This window comes from Bos taurus, chromosome 4 (genome assembly GCF_002263795.3).
Source record: "Bos taurus isolate L1 Dominette 01449 registration number 42190680 breed Hereford chromosome 4, ARS-UCD2.0, whole genome shotgun sequence".
Taxonomy (NCBI): Eukaryota; Metazoa; Chordata; class Mammalia; order Artiodactyla; family Bovidae; genus Bos; species Bos taurus.
In genome coordinates this window covers 87,455,382-87,476,282 of record NC_037331.1, presented here as the reverse complement: position 1 = coordinate 87,476,282, position 20,901 = coordinate 87,455,382, and the positions used below count along the sequence as shown (strand labels likewise).

The window sequence follows — 20,901 nt, the reverse complement described above, 5'->3', positions numbered from 1 at the left end:
CTTTTATTAGAGTCTTATTAAGTGTCCCCTAAAAGACAAAGCCACAATATCAGAATTACCAAAGCAATCATCACCAGTATATCTTCCAACTCTTCACCATGAAGAAATGTCAGCTTGTGAGTCAGGAGATTCAGTACTTTCTTGTTGACAATTTATAATCCCTTTTTTCAGCTCTCTTAAAAAAATATATAAAATATATATATATATATATATATATATATATATGTATGTATATATATAAAACAAATGACAATTTAATCACACCCTCTGTCTCTCCAAGTATTGTTCTGAATTCCTGTAAAGGTAAGTTTAAAAATTCTCAGAAGAGTTGGAAAACCAGCTATTTCCCTTTTGTTTTTGTTGAGTCGCTCAGTCATGTCTGACTCTCTGCAATCCCATGGACTGCACCACGCCAGGCTTCCCTGTCCTTCACTGTCTCCTAGAGTTTGCTAAAACTTATGTCCATTGAGTTGGTGATGTCATCCAACCATCTTGAACTCTGTCATCCCCTTCTCCTCCTACTCTTAATCTTTCTCAGCATCAGGGTCTTTTCCAATGAGCCAGGTCTTCTCATCAAGTGGTCAAACTATTGGAGCTTCAACTTCAGCATCAGTCTTTCCAACGAATTTTCAGGGTTGATTTCCTATAGATTTGACTGGTTTGATATTGCTGCTGTCCAAGGGACTCTCAAGAGTCTCCTCCAACACCACAATTCAAAAGCATCAATTCTTCAGTGCACAGACTTCTTTATGGTCCAGCTCTCACATCCAGACATGACTACTGGAAAAACCACAGCCTTGACTATGTGGACCTTTACTCAGTTGTTTCCTGTTTCTCAGAGGTTAGAATTAGCTGTGGGATGATTTAACCCATTGAACAAAACATAAACCCAAAGCAAGACCTTGTGATGGGTTCTAGGATTTCTTCATGAAAATACATCACTGTAATATATATTACTGTCTTTCTTAGGGAAAAATGTTAAAAATCAACAATGATATTCTGGAAAAGACCATTTAGTCCACATTTTCTCTTTTGGGGAAAATATGAGCTCATAGAGATCTTTAATATGAAAATTTCATTCATTGATCAGTTAACTTTATTGAAGATATTACCAGGTATGATCATATGAGTAGAGTTGTGGAAGCCTGAGTGGGGAAGTAAGGTTAAGAGAGACTTATGTAAAAAGTGCAGTAAGATTTTTGCACAGTTTATCTAAATATTATCAAAATTCTTTACATTTACTTTTATTGTCAAAGTTGTTGCTGTTCTGTCACTCAGTCGTGTCTGACTCGTTGCAACCCCATGGACTGCAGCATGCCAGGCTTTCCTGTACTTAGTATGATCATCTGATTTAAGGTTAGGAAGGTAAAGAACAAAATTCTAAAAGATGTATGCACCCTTATGTTCATTGTAGTGTTATACATTCCATATATATCAATTTTATCTATTCAAAATTTTTAATTATGAAATACTCCAAACATATAGAAAAGTACTATTAACAACAATAGTGTAACCACCATCCATGGACCCATTGTGCAAATTTTAAAGCTTAAGAACTTAATTAATTAATTAATTATTAAATTGTTTTAAATATTTGTTCCATATATTTTCCCCAAAGAAATAAGCAACTAAAGCCGCCCTAACTACATCGCTCATTAATAGAAAAATGCAAATCAAATCTACAATGAGATATCACCTCACACTTTCCAGAATAGCTATCATCAATAAATCTACAAACAATAAATGCTGGAGAGGGTATGGAGAAAAGAGAATCCTCTTCTCTGTTGGTGGGAATGTAAATTGATACAGCCATTATGGAAGCCAGTATGAAGAGTCCTTCAAAACCTAGGAATAAAACTACCATATGACCCAGCAATCCCACTACTCAGTGTATACCCTGAGGGAACCAAAAGTGAAAAAGACACATGTGCCCCAATGTTCATTGCAGCATTACTTACAATAACTAGGACATGGAAGCAACCTAAATGTCCATCCACAGATGAATGGATAAAGAAGCTGTGCTGCATATATACAATGGACTATCACTCAGCTATAAAAAGGAAGTCATTTGAGTCAGTTCTAATGAAGTGGATGAATCTGGAGCCTATTATACAAAGTAAAGTAAGTCAGAAAGAGAAAAACAAATATCATATATTAATGCATATATATGGAATCTAGAAAGACAGTACTGATGAACCTATTTGCAGAGCACTCAGACATAGAGAACAGACGTATGAACACAGAGGTGGGGGAGGAAGAAGAGACTGGGATGAATGGAGGGAGTAATATGGAAACATATGCACTACTGTTGCAAAATAGACAACCAAATGGGAATTTGCTGTTATGACCCAAGGACTCAAACTAGGCTCTGTAATAATCTAGATGGGTGAGATGGTAGGAGGCAGGTTCAAGAAGGAAGGCATATGAATAACTATGGCTGATTCATGTTGATGTATGGCAAAACCAACGCAATATTGCAAAGCTATTATCCTATTAACCTGAAACTCTAATACTTTGGTCACCTGATGCAAAGAGCTGACTCATTGGAAAACACCCTGATGCTGGGAAGGATCGAGGGCAGGAGGAGAAGGGGACGACAGAGGATGAGATGGCTGGATGGGATCACCAATTCAATGGACATGGGTTTGGGTGGACTCTGGGAGTTGATGATGCACAGGGAGGCCTGGCGTGCTGCGGTTCATGGGGTCACAAAGAGTCGGACATGACTGAGCGACTGACCTGAACTGAGAGTGTAAACATGTCCAGTTTTACTAGATATCACCTAGTTGCTCTCAAAAGTGGCTATAGTCATTTATTCTCCCAATAGCCATGTATGAAATTTTCTATTCTCTCACATCTTTGTCAACATTTGTTGTTAGACATTTCAATGCTTTCCATTCACATAGAAATTTTATCTCAATGTTACGTTAACATTTCCCTCATGTGTTGTGAGGCTGAGCATTTTTTCATATACATTTTAGCCCTCGGGATTTCATGTTCTTTGAATTGTCTGTAACTGTATTTTCCCCAATTTCCTAATATTTCTTTTTAGCATTTCTAATAATTATTTAAATAATAATCCTTCTGGTTGGAAACTTAAAAAGCTTTTCATGGTGTATTATCTCTGAATGAAATTGTCAATTTTAATATAGTAAAATGTGCTTTTTCCTTTAGCAGTGGTGCTTTTTCGCCTTTTTTGATCCTTATAGATATACTCTGTGCAACTTCCTTAAGATAAACGTCCCTGCCCACAATGCCATAGAGCTATTCTCTTATGTCTTGCAGCAATGCTCACATAAGCAACATAAAATTAGTGTATAAATTTTTTCTTTTTATCTTTGTCCAATTTTATTAGGTTATATTACTCATATTACATGAATTGAGTATCTTTTCTACTTTTTCTATTCTCTGGAATCATTTATATTAAACATAGATTGATTGTCATTCTTCTAAGAATCAGAAAAATGTACTACATATTTAGAATTTTCTTCCAAAATTTTATTATGAAAATTGCCAAATAAATAGCAAAGCTGAAAGAGTTTTAGTGAACATCCCTGTACCTACCACGTAGATTCTACCGTTAATGTTTTAGTCTACTTGCCTTACCACATATGTCTGTTCACCCTTCTATCCAATAAGATTTCCAGTTAATATAAAGCAAGTGGACTAAAACATTAATGGTAGAATCTATGTGGTAGGTACAGGGATGTTTTCATGTTATAAATCAAATCAAATTTTTAAAAGTTTGTTATGAGTGACTTTTGCTTTAGTTTTCAAAATTATTGGAATAAAGTTTTTAACATTATGCTTGTTATTTTGTCTACGGTATTTGTACCTACACTCTAGCTCTCTTTTTTGTTTTTATGAATTGATTGATCATAAGCTAGTTCACAAAACAAATTTGAACAAATTACAAGAAATTAATTTTAGACAGTGTATTCTAACCACAAGGCCATAAAATAAGTAGCTAATAACAAAGAGGTAATTCAAAATAACTCCATATTTAGAAATTTTAAAAACACTTCTAATAAATTTTAATACAACTTGAATTGCATATTATGTGGTTGTGTGTGTTATATATGTTCTATATGTTACTTGCCAGAAACAGGTTTATGCTCTCAGCATTTATTGCTCCTATCTGATCTGTGATTATATTCAATATGCATTTTCTTTTGTACTATATTTGTTCAGATCTCATTTTATGCACTTTAATCAGCCTCTACAGTTTTATTCCTATAGGTTTCATGCTGGTTTTATGTTATTGATGTCATTATCAGCAGAACAAACACTTTTCAGCTGAGCTACTCTTTATGTGAAATTCCATACAACATTCCACCAATTCACCATAATCAGCACACATCTCCCTTTGCTCATCTCAACATGGCTAAAAACTGTCATTCCATCTGTTCTTCCTGGGAGATGGCATGTATCATTGATTTTTCTTACTCAGATTTCTGTTCATGTTCAGATTGCCTATGCTTTTTCTGACTGAAAAGAGGTTCGTTGAATAGCATTTGCTGGACATGAAGAATAACCATTGTGTATTGCTCTTACTGGTATCTCAGAAAAATATAGTCCTCTTATAGGTAAATAGGTTTTTCCCCCAGATATTTTCCCCTAATGTGTAGAATCAACAACATGGGTACTTCTGGACTGAGAAGACTGCACTTATGCTTCTTTTATTTGGTTAGTCACAAAATACTTATTAGATTTAAAGCCGGATTGGGATTTAGCATTAATAAAAACAGTGTCTCATACTTACTGAGTGTCTATTGTGCAGCAGGCATGGTTCTAGGGGATATCCATGTACTCATGCTTGCTCATATATATGAGATGTGGATATTTTATTTCCCAATAAATCATAACAACACTTCACTTTCTCCCTACAGTGAGATACATCTGATGTTTGTCTTCCCAATTTGTTAAAAGTGGAAAATTTAATTTAGTTCAAACTCAATGTCCACAGGGCTAGTTATAAACAAGTTTTCATCATTTTCCTCTTGCCCTTTTGGTTAAGGTTAAGATCGCCACAGTGTATTAGATTAACATAATTTCAGTTATTATTTGCATAGACCATGAAAAAATTCAAAGTCAATAAAGCATAATTTAATTATTTGGCCTTTAATATACTTAAAGTCTTGTCCCATTGACTATAGAAGATTATAAATAGTTCTCATGATATTTTTTATTATTTTCTTCTGTATTCATTTGATGCTGTTTACTAATGCTATATTCACTGCCTTTGTGTGCTTACTTAATGGCTTTTGTTCACGTTCAAATAGATGAGGGCAAATTATGTATATAGTCCTCATACATTCTGTGGAGACAGGATCTAGCTTTATTGTGCTTTCTTGAAAACTGAGATCTCCATCAGGGAACTGTTTCCTAATGTTGGTAACCATGTACTTGCCTTTCCTTGTTAAACTACATGATGTATCTATTGGTTGCAGAACCACCAAGTCCAGGGTTTTAACCTTTCATTTTTTCATGTGGGCCATTTTTTAAGTCTTTATTAAATTTATTACAATATTGCATTTGTTTTACTGTTTCATGTTTTGCTTTTTTGGCCACGAGGCGTGTGAGATCTTAGCTCCCCAACCAGAGATGGAACCCACAAGCCCTACATGAGAAGGCAAAGCCTTAACCACTGGACCACCAGGGAAGTCCATTAACTCTCTTTTGAGTCAAATTCTCTTCTTTTTTAGTTCTTTTGAACTTTTAATTTTGTATTGGGTTATAGCTTTTCAACAATGTTGTGACAGTTTCATGTGAACAGTGAAGGGTGAGTCAAATTCTTCCAGCTTACTCTTGGTCTTCTCTATCATGGGCAAGAACTCCTTTTTTCAAATCACTGTAAAAATAAATGTTTGCTTTCAGCCAGGATCTGTCCCACATCCAGGCTTGTACAGCTAAGTGAAGAGGCAGGGGCCCCTCCACCAACCATTAATGAAGAGAAGATGTAAAAGAAAACATGCAGCCAGTGATGTGCTTTAGAATTTCTTCTTTGAGGAGACCCTGTTCTTTGTTACACATCTGCTCATTTTGAAGAATTAGTTTACTAAATCATCTTTGAATGGCCTTCCTCTCCATTCAGTATAAATCAATTCAGTTGCTCAGTTGTGTCCAACTTTGCGACCCCATGGACTGCAGCATGCCAGACCTCCCTATCCATCACCAACTCCTGGAGTTTACTCAATTGAGTCCATTGAGTCAGTAATGCCATCCAATCATCTCATCCTCTGTTGTCCCCTTCTCCCACCCTTCAATTACCATCTTCAGAGTCTTTTCTAATGAGTCAGTTCTTAACATCAGGTGACCAAAGTACTGGAGTTTCAGCTTCAGCATAAGTCCTTCGATGAATATTAAGGACTGATTTCCTTTAGGATGGACTGGTTGGATCTCCTTGCAGTCCAAGGATTCTCAAGACTCTTCTCCAAGGAACAAATATCTTTTAATTTCATGGTTGCAGGCATCATCTGCAGTGATTTTGGAGCCCCCCAAAATAAAGTCTGTCACTGTTTCCACTGTTTCCCCATCCATTTGCCATAAAGTGATGGGGCCAGATGCCATGATCTTAATTTTCTGCATGTTGAGTTTTAAGTCAACTTTTCCACTCTCCTCTTTCACTTTCATCAAGAGGCTCTTTAGTTCTTCTTTGCTTTCTGCCATAAGGGTGGTGTCATCTGCATATCTCAGCTTATTGATATTTCTCCCGGCAATCTTGATTCTAGCTTGTGCTTCATCCAGCCCAGCGTTTCTCATGATGTACTCTGCATATAAGTTAAATAAGCAGGGTGACAATATACAGTCTTGATGTACTCCTTTCCCGATTTGGAACCAGTCTCTTCCGTGTCCTGTTTCGTGTGCTAACTGTCCTAAGAGTTCTAACTGTTGCTTCTTGAACTGCATATAGATTTCTCAAGAGGCAGGTCAGGTGGTCTGGTATTCCCCTCTTTTTAAGAATTTTCCACAGCTTATTGTGATCCACATAGTCAAAGGCTTTGGCATAGTCAATAAAGCAGAAGTAGATGTTTTTCTGGAACTCCCTTGCATTTTCGATGATCCAGTGGATATTGGCAGTTTGATCTCTGGTTCCTCTGCCTTTTCTAAATCCAGCTTGAACATCTGGAAGTTCATGGTTCATGTACTGTTAAAGCCTGGCTTGGAGAATTTTGAGCATTACTTTGCTATTGTGTGAGATGAGTGCAATTGTGTGGTAGTTGGAGCATTCTTTGGCATTGCCTTTCTTTGGGATTGAAATGAAAACCGACCTTTTCCAGTCCTGCGGCCACTGCTGAGTTTTCCAAATTTGCTGGCATATTGAGTGCAGCACTTTCACAGCATCGTCTTTTTGGATTTGAGATACCTCATCTGGAATCACCTCCACTAGCTTTGTTTGTAGTGATGCTTCCTAAGACCCACTTGACTTTGCATTCAAGGATGTCTGGCTCTAGGTGAGTGATCACACCATCATGATTATCTTGATCATGAAGATCTTTTTTGTATAGTTTGTGTGTTCTTGCCACCTCTTCTTAATGTCTTCTGATTTTGCTAGGTCCATACCATTTCTGCCCATCTTTGCATGAAATGTTCCCTTGGTATCATTAATTTTCTTGAAGAGATCTCTAGTCTTTCCCATTCTATTGTTTTCCTCTATTTCTTTGCACTGGTCACTGAGGAAGACTTTCTTATCTCTCCTTGCTCTTCTTTGGAACTCTGCATTCAGATGGGTATATCTTTCCTTTTCTCCTTTGCCTTTCACTTCCCTTCTTTTCACAGATATTTGTAAGGCCTCCTCAGACAACCATTTTGCCTTTTTGCATTTCTTTTTCTTGGGGATGGTGTTGATCCCTGTCTCCTCTACAATGTCATGAACCTCTGTCCATAGTTCTTCAGGCACTCTGTCTATCAGATCTAACCCCTTGAATCTAATTCTTACTTCCACTGTACAATCATAAGGGATTTAATTTAGGTCATACCTGAATGATCTAGTGGTTTTTCCTACTTTCTTCAATTTAAGTCTGAATTTGGCAATCAGGAGTTCATGATCTGAACCACAGTCAGCTCTGGGTCTTGTTTTTGCTGACTGTATAGAGCTTCAAATCAGGGTTCTCAAAAACTATATGGTTGACATTTTAGTTCAGCTAAGTGTTTTGTGCATGTGTGTGAGAAGCTGTCCTGTGTGTTGTGGGTATGTCTGGCACACCCTCTAGATCTACTGTCTAGATCCCAGTAGCTAATGCCCTTCCTTGTGGCAACCAAAAATATCTCTGAACTTTGTGAAATGCCCCTACACAGGCAAAATTACCCAAGGCTAAGAACCACTGACTTATATTTAATTATGTATACATGTAATTGCAATTATAGATAATATTAACCTAATTTTGTTGTTGTTGTTTAGTTGCTAGGTCATGTCCAACTCTTTTGCAACCCCATAGACTGTAGCATAGAAGATAAATAATTACAGAAATCAGAGTGGCTGTTATAAAAAAATATGGTTTAAATTTTTATATTTAAAAGCAAATAGAATACTTTTAACTGATCATATTGACAAAAAGGTAAAATAATTTATGACCAAGAATGTTGCATTATAGCCACCTGGGTATAACAGCTAGCTGTCAGGCATTTGTATAATAGTAACTGAAATACACTGCTCATTCTTTTTTTTAATGATTTTATTTATTTACTTACTGGTTGTGCTGGGTCTTCTTTGCTGCAGGGGCTTTGCTCTAGTTGTGGAGAACAAGGGCTGCTCTCTAGTTGCAGTGCATGGGATTCTCATTACAGTGACTTCTCTTTGTTGTAGAGCATGGGCTCTAGGGCCTGTGGGCTCAGTAGTTATGGCTCCCAGCCTCTAGAGCACAGGCTCAATAATTGTGGCATATGGGCTTAGTTGCTCTGCGGCATGTGGAATCTTCCTGGATCAGGAATAGAACCCATGTCTCCTGCACTGGCAAGCGGATTCTTCCAGTGAGCCATCAGGGAAGCCCTACACTGCTCATTCTTTCCTGCAGCAATCGTGGAGTGATTTCCCTGCCCTAGAAACTGTGCAGAGGACAAAGATTCCAGCAATGAAAATGAAGCAAAACAGTCCTTTTTTTCAAGTAAAATGCTGCTTTCAAAGGTAGTTTTTTTAAGATATAATCTTCATCAATTTAAAGAATATAAGCATTGTATTGAATAAATTTTGTCAATTTCTCAGTTTTTGCCAAACTGCTATGTGCCTTGCGGTGTCCATAAACAGTAAAATAGCACTAATTTTACTGAGCAACAGAAAAGCTGTTGTTTAGTTTTCAAAAATTATTTAATAAGTCTTTTTTCATTTCCTCGTGTTATTCAAACTAATAAAAATCTGCCACTTCAAAGTTTTAGAAATCAATTTTAATGCCTAGAAAAACATGATTTGAAATTGGCTCATCATTTGTTCATGAATATATACTTTTCTTAAATTTACATATTTCCTTAATATTACATATATATATTCAAAGCATAACCTGATATTACATGCATTTCGTTCATTTTTATGAATGTAGATTCTTTGTTTGACCATACCATGAAGTATTTGTATTTCTTCCACTGATCAACATCGAGAACATTTGCAATGTTTGTGCACTTGTGTGAGAAATTCTTTTCTGTAGATGTTTAGTGCTATATGACCATCTTCATCTTTGCTACGTGTTGCCAAGGATCCTTGAAAGTAGTTACATCAATTTCAACTCCAAATTATTACTGATAATTTCCCTCTCATTCTTTGCAGCAGTTAATACTTACAATTTTCCTATAAGCCTATAAGCCAATAAACCAATAAACCAATCTGGTGGATGGATAACTAGTATGGGCTTCCATTTGCAACCTCAGGCCCCACTAATGTTAGGAATGTTCTGTGTCCATGTGTGTTTCTAGGCTTTTTATCCTGTTTCATTGGTCTATTTGTCTGCTCCTGTTCTAATAGCACACTGGCTTAAGCAAAATGACAGCTAATCAAAAGAGCAATTCCTCCACCTATTTTGTTTGAAATTATCTCATTCTTTTCTCTCTCTTTTTTTTTTTTTTGAGGCAGCTTATAAAGTTAAAAAGTCTTCTTTAAACTGTCACCTTAAAAATCAACGATTTTATTCTCCTTTAAATGTGAAAGTCTCCTTTTAGTCAGATTTATGAATTGTGTCATATTGAAACTCCCTCACTTTACTTCTGTCTTGACCTCTAAGTCAGTGGTTCTAGATTAGAGGTGATTTTTGCCCTCCAGGGGACATTTGGCAACTTCTGGAGACATTTTTCGTTGTCACAACTAGAGTAAAGAATGCCCCTGGTATCTATTGGATAGAGATCTGGGATGCTGGTAAACTTTCCACAATGCGCAGAGCAACCTCCACAACACTCTATTTGACCTAAAATGTCAATACCGCCAAGGTTGCAAATCTTAATTTCAGATAACATAAGGACATGTAGCACCCATTATGACACACACACATACATATCAGTGTTTGTATATGTTTGTGTGTGTATGTGTGTGAATGTATTTTAATCAGTACTTGGCCAAATACTTTCTTACTCAGTGCCCTTTACCTGAGATTCTGAAAGCAATTTACCAACATTATCTTGTTAATCCTGATCCAGTGCTCTAGAAATAGGTGATAACTTGATTATGCTTCTTTTATCAATTCCTTGAGCTTTACCAGTGTTCATTACAAAAGAAAAAGTACTGAAAAACTGTATCTCATGCAATTTTCTATGTGGTAGTTGATCTTCTCTTCCTTTCTTCTGCTTATAAAAGCTGGATGACTATTTTTCAGGCAAAATTTTTCTTCCTACTTTTCAGCATGCTATTGAATTCTAAGACCCTAATTCTTAGCACAGAAAGGAATCTAGTTTTAACATACATTTAAAATTTTTATTTTGATGGGTAGAATATTTTCATGCTTTAATGAAACTCTAAGGAAAAATTTTTACAAAAAACTGTAATGGTTTAGAAATTAGAATCCTCCAAGAAAGCAGATATTGTAAAGGAATTTACTAATCAAGATAAAACAGTGCCAATAGGTTTTAGATTTCACTAGACTTCATTTCAAAACTTGATGTTTGAAAGCAAAACATTTTGCAGGAATTCTGAAGGGATTATTATGAAAACGTTTGATGATTCTTAAGGAACTATATATCTGAATGTGGCTATAAAAGAATATTTCATGCTGAGGTTATTGGTTGTAAAGGCAAGTCCATCATCCTTGTTCTCATAGCTGGTGGGTGGAGGTATACTCAAGAATGGGTCATAGTTAATTTTATATGTCAGCTTGGCTGGACCACAGAGTCCCAATCTGTGGATAAATATTTTTTCTGGATATGTCTATAAGAGTGTTTTTGGATGAAAGTAACATTTAAATTGCAACTTTGAATAAAGAAGATTGCTTTCCAATGTGTGGGTGGGCCTCATCCAATCAGGTGACGTTCTAAATAGAACAAAAGACTGACCTCTTTTGAGCAAGAGAGAATTCTACAGCAGATGACCTGTGCATCTGAACTGCTGTATCAGCTCTTCTCTCGGTCTCTAGCCTGCCAGCCCACCTGCGGATTTTAGATTTGCCACCTCAATAAACACATGAGCCAATTCCTTAAAATAAATTTATTTCTAAGTTATATATACATCTTATTTATTTTATTTCTCTGAAGAATCCTGAATAATACAATATGTAAAGAAGTGATTTATGATGTATAAGCAACATGTAGAAAGATAGATGGATAAACAAATACTTTGATCTAGGCAGAATTAGACACAGTGTTGAACAGCTAGTTGTGGTTTCTTGTATTCAAACTATTATTTTACATATTTTTTCCATCTTCTCTACTTTCAGATCCCATCATACATGCTGTGAGTTTCACAAACATGCTGAGATAAATACTACATACTCAGCTCTCCTTCCTTCCTGGACACGTGGGAAACTAGACTTCCTAGGAGTTCTTGCAGTTAGGGCCATCAGAGTGACTGGTCTTGACCAAAGAAATGTGCATGGAAAGGACTGTGTCATGTCCAGGATGAAGGAGTGAAAACCTCTCTGGGCAATTCTCCAGTCATCCTCTTCCTCTCCTGCAACAACCTCTGAAACCTCATGTTGAAACGTCAATGCCCCTTGTAGGAGAGATTTGTTGTGACTTTGTGGAGCAGAGCCTGCCTCTGTCTAGTTTTGAACATGTGACATGATACAGAAATAAACTTTTATTGTATTAAACCACCGGAATTCATGGCTAATGTTTTATCACGGTATAACCTACCTTATCCTGACTAATATATATGCCAGTGCTTCCTTGCTCACACTGTATAAATACTGCAAGGAAAGTCAATTGCAACTATATCCTAATGAAACATGATGGGATTCTCTAAAAGAACAAGTTGAATACATAATTAATATAATAAATAATTAACATAGTAAAGTTTTAATATTAGTATTACCACTGTTATTTGCTGTTTTGACTGAATTCAAATGTATTTAAATTAGTTTCTCTGTACAGACACGTCTCTTCTGTCTCACACTTTTTCTGACATTGTCCAAATAATTTTAATTCCCTGCACCACTATTTTCACAACATAATGGTATACAAATTAGAAAATTAACTAGTTTTTGGATAGTGTAAGCTTTTCAGAAGAAAGCACTTAATAAATGAAAGCATAAGTTTAAGCTGAAGCTGATCTTCCAAGGCACAAAGAAGTGGTGGTTACATCATTTTAGACACATATACGCGTCATAAGGTGATACAAGTTGACGTTATATACCTGACTTAGCTCTTTTTTCTACTTCCTCTCCTTCTAGCAATGATAAAACACAGATATTACAATATTTCTCTAGTTCCTGAGCTGGCCTTCCCACCTAGAAGACAGAGATTTATTTTTCAGGGGGGAAAAAAACCTCACACTTTATAGCTCAAACGAAAAAAGGTCTTGGTCATTTGCACTGCTGGAATAAAACACCTTTCCAAACCTAAAAAGAATAAGAAGGGTGCTGGATTCATTTTACTCCCTGGGTGCAAGCCCTAGATCTAAAAATTCTTATTTTGTGATGTTGAACTGTTCATTTAATCTCCCTTACTTTCAATTTCCTTAATCTAAAAATACATTTATAAGTATGTAGTTATATGGTTTCATCTGGCACTTAATAATTACACAAAATTATATGTTGATGGAATAAATACAAAAACATATGGGTGGGTAGTAGTTATGAAATAAGATTGAAATAATGTTTATATAAAATATTTTCTAAGTGATTAGGTATTATAGAGATATAAGGTATTATCAATAAATAGTTTTGAAAACAATATTTTTAATGTTTGTTAGATATGATTCTAAACACCAATAGGTTATCAACGTAGAAGAACTCTTATGGAGCATGTAAGCATTTAGTGAATTACTCAAAAGTTGTGGAATTCCCTTCTGTAGCAGCCTAAACAACAGGGGCTCCCATGCCCCACCTCTGCCTAACCCTTGATATGCATGTTAACATCATATTTGAACTTCGAGATGGAGATGGAGTGTCTGCACTAGGAAGATGAAGGTTGGTCTTTTTAAAAGTAATGAATGAATCAGAAGTAGTTTGAGAGAAGCCAGAGGAAAGACGTCTGTAAACCTCAACCTTGTATCATACTCACCTCTCAGAGAGACTTCCCTGATAGCTCAGCTGGTAAAGAACTTTGCAATGCAGGAGACCTGGGTTTGATCCCTGGGTTGGGAAGACCCCCTGGGGAAGGGAAAGGCTACCCACTCCAGTATTCTTGTCTGGAAAATTCCATGGACTGTATAGTCCATGGGGTTGCAAAGAGTTGGACTTGACTAAGCGATTTTCACTTTCACCTCTCAGAGAAGATACATTGTCTTTAAAATTTCCATCCCAAGTTTCCCTTCACTCACACTGTCCCCATCCTCCAGGAAAACACCTGTTAACCACACTATTTCTATGAAGCAGCTTATAGGAACAACAGAGGATTTCATGCCTACACAGACATTCACATTTGGGCGTCAAAGCAAAAATTCTGCCAGTCAAATTGAACACATAAGGAAGATTTTATTTAAAGCTATTAAAACAGTTGCACAAGGCCAGACCTGAGTCTGAATTCATTGCTATTGAAACAAAAGGCAGGAGAGTTTTTAAGCAATGAGGTGAGATTATGGAAGAGTATTGGAGGACATCACAGGAAAGTTTGGTTAATGCAATGTCTGGAGCCATTGAGTTATTCCTCAGTTTGCAAATAAATGTTTTTCTCTGTGATTATGCCATCTGTGTTTGTTAATAGGCACCCATACTTGGTGGTTCAGACGGTAAAGGATCTGCCTGCAATGTGGGAGCCCTGGATTCGATCCCTGGGTTGGGAAGATCCTATGGAGAAGGAAATGGCAAGCCACTCCAGTATTCTTGCCTGGAGAATTCCATGGACAGAGGAGTCTGGCAGGTTACAGTCCATGGGGCTTCAAAGAATAAGACATGACTGAGCCACAACACAGCCATAGATGTTAAATGGGACTTCCAAGGTAGCTCTAGTGGTAAAGAACCGCCTGCCAATGCCAGAGATGTAAGAGACCATGGGTTTGATCCCTGGGTTGGGAAGATCCTCTGGAGGAGGGCCTGCAACCCACTCCAATATTCTTGCCTGGCATCCCATGGACAGAGGAGTCTGGCAGGCTTTCATCCATAGGGTCACAAAGAGTCAGATAGGACTGAAGCGACTCAGCGCCTAGGCCATTTTAGGTACTACTGAACTAGAATGTCTCCACCATATAATTTTTGGCAAAACAAAATGTAGTGGATAATGGACTCTTTTTAACTTCACACAAGAAGGTTTGGTCAAAGAATGACCTCACTGGGAGAAGTTGCTCCTCTAAGTTGGATCTCCACCAAGCGCATGTTGAAAACTCCGTGATGCCAGCATAATTTTCCAGTCTTCCCAACTATTGTGATTAAAGCATAATACTCACTTTCATAAAATCGAGTCACATATGTGGTTTAAATGACCTGAAGAAACAGTAATTAGTTTCTGGGTACTTGCTTTATGCTCAGACATGTAAAAGAATCCTTGGACCCTGTGCTTCTTTTTAATAATGTGCAGTGATAAAGTTGCTAGCTTCTCTCCACTTTTGTACATCAGAATAAAGTTTCTTATAAAAAATTAAGGACTTTGATTTTCATTCGCAACTCACACCCTTGACATTTTTTAAGTTGAGGAGTTTTTTAATATCTTGCTCTTTAAACACAATTTGAGTTTCTTCAGGCACCCGGAAGCCAGAAAGCATCATATAATAAAATTAACTGCATTTTGAACCAGGTTCTAGGCTGCTTAATGGAAACTGAAATGAATTCCTTCCAAGTGGAAATCAACTCTCATCACTGTAACTGGGACCATCAGTCCCAACAAACAAAAGAACTATCTTTTGAAGAACAGTTTTCTGTAGATAAATCTCCCTGTGTATTTCTAATCATACTTATTGTCACATAAGCAAGCATGTTAGAAGCTCACTTCCCCATGGTCGGATCTTGATTTCCTAACACTCACCCTCAAGGCCGTTTGGATTGATCACCCATATACACACAAATTGTGCCTCATCAGATTTTTGCTACTATCATCAGTCATTAAAAATGACCCAATCTCAAGATTAGAATATTGCTGTAATTGCTACTTCTCTAGGAATGGTTCAGAGCCAAGCATTCATTGAACTGCTTTCTTCTAAGAAATGTGGTTTCTTAGAATTCCTATGTGTTTTCTTGTTTTCTTTTCTGAGCTTTATTGAGATACATTTGACATGTAACATTGTGTAAATTTAAGGTATCCAAAGTGATGATTTGATATATGTATATATTGTGAAATAATGACCACATAGTACTAGTTAATGTCTCCATCATCTCACATAGTTACCTTTGTGTGTGTGTGTGTGTGTGTGTGTGTGTGTGCATGCGCTGTGTGTGTGGTGAGAACATTTAAAATCTCTTTTGAGTACACAATTCAGTTTTGTTCACTCACTGTAGTCATCAAGCTGCACCTTATATCACAATAACTTATTTATCTTACAACTTAAATTTTTAATTCATTAATAGACTGATGTCACCCCATTTCCCTCACACTCCATGAATTTTGAGGGGAGATTATGCTCCTTTGGCACATGTTTGGCTACTCAATTGAGTTAAGTGAACCAGACTGCAACTTTTAAAAAAAAATTTTAATTGGAGGATAATTGTTTTATGATGCTGTGTTGGTTTCTGCCATACAACAAAGTGAATCAGTCATAAGTATACACACATACACACATACATATATTCTCCCCCTTGAGCCTCCATCCCACCCCTCTAAGTCATCAACATTTTGAAAACTCTAATTTCCCATGTTTATTCTTAACTCAAGTCTTAAAATTTCTGGGATAGTTAAGATAATGGCCATCTCTTCTGAAGGAAATGCTTCAACTACTGAGCAGATGTTTGGGGCTGGCTGTTATAGATCATAAAGTCAAACTGTTTTAAGTGTATGCTAAAATAATTTTTAGTTAATTTACAGTACTGTACAACCATAATCACAATCCAGCTTGAGAATATTCCCATCATTTCCAAAAGATAACTTTTGCAGGTTTTCAGTCAATTTTCATCCTAAATGCCACTGCAGGTAGCCATTCATCTGCTTTACACCTCTGGAGATTTGAATTTTCTAGACATTTCATATAAATGGAAGTACCAGAGATAGTATCTTGCCTCTGACGTCTTTCACTTCAGACAATGTTTTTGGCTTTCATCCACGTTGTGCTGTGTATCAGTGTTCCATCCCTTTTTGTGGCTGAATAATATTCCACTGTGCAGATGTACAGCAGGCTTTTTCTTCAGTTATTTATCTGTTCCTTAGCCCACACTTTCTGCGTGATGCTACCTACATTCAAACTGCCTCCTTGGTGTAATTAAACTTGGGCCTTTGGTGCTTCTGTTTCCAAATATGAGTGTGTAATACTGGCTAATTAGAGTCCATATAGCGTCTGCTCCTCAGGAAGTGTGGGTGTTTTCTTAAAGTGTCCCCTTTATTTCCTTCCACTGATGTCATTGTTTCTCAGAATAACCAAGTATAGTTAGCATTTATATCCAGTAGAATTCCTCTGATGTTTCTGTCACATGGATGATACTTCTTAGTTTCTAGCCTATATGATTTTGATACTATTTTACATGACCTTGGTCTTTTTTGTTGAAAATTTAGAAGTGTAAGAGAAAGATGCCTTTGCTCATTTTTCCCACCCAGCTTTACATGGATATCTTTTATGTAACACTTCGATTCTAGGGCAGCTCAATTTCTAATCCTATTTAGATAGTTTCCTTATAGATTTCCCCTACCCTGTTCACCTTTTGGAACACTCTTCATAGTTCTGGGTACTACAGCAGCAGATTTGCAGTGCCCTTTATAAATACATGTCTTCCTGGAAATAGACACTATCTGGACCAAAGCGTGCTGCAGAGATAGAAACCGAGTGTCTCTTTAAACAAATATTCTCAACAAAGGCATCTTAGTGAAAGTTTGACCTTGTTATCTTGCCAGGGGCAGCAAGATCTGCAGTGATGGTTTCCCGAATATCTCATAGTTTGACAAGCTATGAAGACCAGGAAATCTTAGTCATTATGCAAACCATTAGCATGAACCTTTTTAGCCCTCACCACTTCTGATAGATTTTAAGAACCCTCTTTCTTTGAGCCATCTCACCACCTCCTAGCTTCTGCAGCCCCACTGCCCTTTGGGACTAACTTGCTAACCCACAGCTTCATCCGAGAATGGACATATCTGAGTCATATGACTTCATCTGAGTCATAGCTGAGGAGGCAAAAGAGGAAGCTTCCAAGCAAAGAACTTACTGCTCTGCAGTTTTTAAAAGTTGGAATCTACAAGATCAAAGACCAAACTTTAGCAGAGCATCTGGGGAGGAGAAAATCTAACCCTACAAAGAAAATAACCATACCCAGGACTATTAGTTCCTTCAGGGCAAGAATCACACAGATTGTGTCAACTGTGGTGTCTAATGTACTGTTCAGCATACAGCACATGCTCAAATGAGTAAATCAGTCACTTCACTATTTTCTCTTTAATAGTTCCTCTTTAATTTAACAGTGTAATAATGAATACCTATGAAACCTAACTCAATTAAAAATGTTTTATTGGGCAGTTTTTAAAAGCTAGAGGCAAAATGCTTTCCCCTTAGGTTAATGTCTACCAAATAAAAAGGATGTTCAGTGACTAAAACATAAAGTCTACTCTATTTCAAACTGTACGTTAAGTAGGTCCCACTGTACATAACATTTGAATTTAAAAAATTTTTTAATGTTCCTCATTTTATATTTGAAGGAACCATCTGAAATACATACTAAGCAGACCAAATCATACCTCATTTTATTAATGTGGCTCATGAGATAAAGAGCTGAAGTTGTCCAGACTGATAACCTTAAAACCCCAAGTGGCTTCTCCTACTGAGTTCAGAATGATCTGTTTTTAATGATTGATGAGAGATATTTTCTATACCTACTATGTTTCTGCTTCCTCTCGAGAATCACAAATTAAACTTCAAAAGAAAGCAAAACTGTAATAATTAAAAATGATACTGAACAACAGCTGTAAAATAAAAAATGCTAACAAAAGTATCTAGTCCCAATGCGTCTAAGTTGAAACTTAAGATACTTAGTATATATATACATATGGACTCTATTTTTCATTTGTTGTTTAGTCACTAAGTCGTGTCCGACTCTTTGCGACACCATGGCCTGTAGCCCGCCAGGCTCCTCTGTCCATGGGATTTCCCAGGCCAGAATACTGAAGTGGATTGCCATTTTCTTTCTCCAGGGAATCTTCCTGACCCAGGGATTGAACCCGCATCTCCTACATTGGCAGGCAGATTCTTTACCACTGAGTCACTTGGGAAGCCCCTATGGACCCTATTTTAGCAACTAGATTATGATCACCTAGAACAGTTCTAATACATATATGGTGCAAGCTACATGTGTAATTTTAAATTTTCTACTCATATAGTTTTAGGAAATAGAAACAGGTGAGAGAAATTCTAAAATATATTTTATTTAATCCAAAATATTGCCACTTCATCATGTTATACAATCCACCCTCCTATCACATTTCAGATCAGATCAGATCAGTCACTCAGTCGTGTCCGACTCTTTGCGACCCCATGAATCGCAGTGGCACAGTTTATTATTATTATTACGCCAGGCCTCCCTGTCCATCACCAACTCCCGGAGTTCACTCAGACTCACGTCCATCGAGTCAGTGATGCCATCCAGCCATCTCATCCTCTGTCGTCCCCTTCTCCTCTTGCCCCCAATCCCTCCCAGCATCAGAGTCTTTTCCAATGAGTCAACTCTTCGCATGAGGTGGCCAAAGTACTGGAGTTTCAGCTTTAGCATCATTCCTTCCAAAGAAATCCCAGGGCTGATCTCCTTGAGAATGGACTGGCTGGATCTCCTTGCAGTCCAAGGGACTCTCAAGAGTCTTCTCCAACACCACAGTTCAAAAGCATCAATTCTTCGGTGCTCAGCCTTCTTCACAGTCCAACTCTCACATCCATACATGACCACAGGAAAAACCATAGCCTTGACTAGATGGACCTTTGTTGGCAAAGTAATGTCTCTGCTTTTGAATATGCTATCTAGGTTGGTCATAACTTTCCTTCCAAGGAGTAAGCGTCTTTTAATTTCATGGCTGCAGTCACCATCTGTAGTGATTTTAGAGCCCAGAAAAATAAAGTCTGACACTGTTTCCACTGTTTCCCCATCTATTTCCCATGAAGTGATGGGACCGGATGCCATGATCTTCATTTTCTGAATGTTGAGCTTTAAGCCAATTTTTTCACTCTCCACTTTCACTTTCATCAAGAGGCTTTGAGTTCCTCTTCACTTTCTGCCATAAAGGTGATGTCATCTGCATATCTGAGGTTATTGATATTTCTCCCGGCAATCTTGATTCCAGCTTGTGTTTCTTTCAGTCCAGCGTTTCTCATGATGTACTCTGCATAGAAGTTAAATAAACAGGGTGACAATATACAGCCTTGACGTACTCCTTTTCCTATTTGGAACCAGTCTGTTGTTCCATGTCCAATTCTAACTGTTGCTTCCTGACCTGCATACAAATTTCTCAAGAAGTAGATCAAGTGCTCTGGTATTCCCATCTCTTTCAGAATTTTCCACAGTTTATTGTGATCCACACAGTCAAAGGCTTTGGCATAGTCAATAAAGCAGAAATAGATGTTTTTCTGGAACTCTTTTGCTTTTTCTATGATCCAGCGGATGTTGGCAATCTGATCTCTGGTTCCTCTGCCTTTTCTAAAACCAGCTTGAACATCAGGAAGTTCACGGTTCACATATTGCTGAAGCCTGGCTTGGAGAATTTTGAGCATTACTTTACTAGCGTGTGAGATGAGTGCAATTGTGCGGTAGTTTAAGCAAGTACATGCTTAATCGTCACAGGTGACTAGTGGTTTGGGAACTGGGTATTACAGATCTAGACTGTTAAATATGGTGGAAACTGTGCCATACTTAGATGTATATTCCCTCTTGCCCAACGCAGAAAGTACTTGATAAATAGTAAATGAATAAGCATTCAATGCATATTGTTGAATCAGTAGCTGGAGGAATATCTTGCTCGACATCACTGGACTTCTTCCATTTTTAGGATTTCATCAAGGTTGAGGACTTTGGGTCATTGTCCTCAAGTATTTTCTCCTACCTAATCCCATTTTCTTATTTTACTATTTATTTTTATTTATTTATGTATTTGGCTGCACTCAGTCTTCGTTGCAGGATGCAGGCTCATTTAGTTGCACCATGCAAACTCTTAATTGTGGTTCATGGGATCCACTTCCCCCACCAGGCGTCGAACTCAGGCCCCTTGCCTTGGAAGCTCCGT

At 37.3% G+C, this 20,901-nt stretch overlaps 1 protein-coding gene across 1 annotated transcript in view; it reads left to right on the top strand.

Annotated features, from left to right (window-relative positions):
* Window positions 1–12,222, top strand: part of SLC13A1 (solute carrier family 13 member 1) — a 104,081-nt gene extending 91,859 nt beyond the window's left edge. The window contains exon 16 of the mRNA NM_001193219.1: window positions 11,847–12,222. The gene's annotated coding sequence lies outside the window, so the exon portion shown is untranslated. The remainder of the gene's footprint in view (window positions 1–11,846) is intronic.
* Window positions 12,223–20,901: the final 8,679 nt, after the last annotated feature.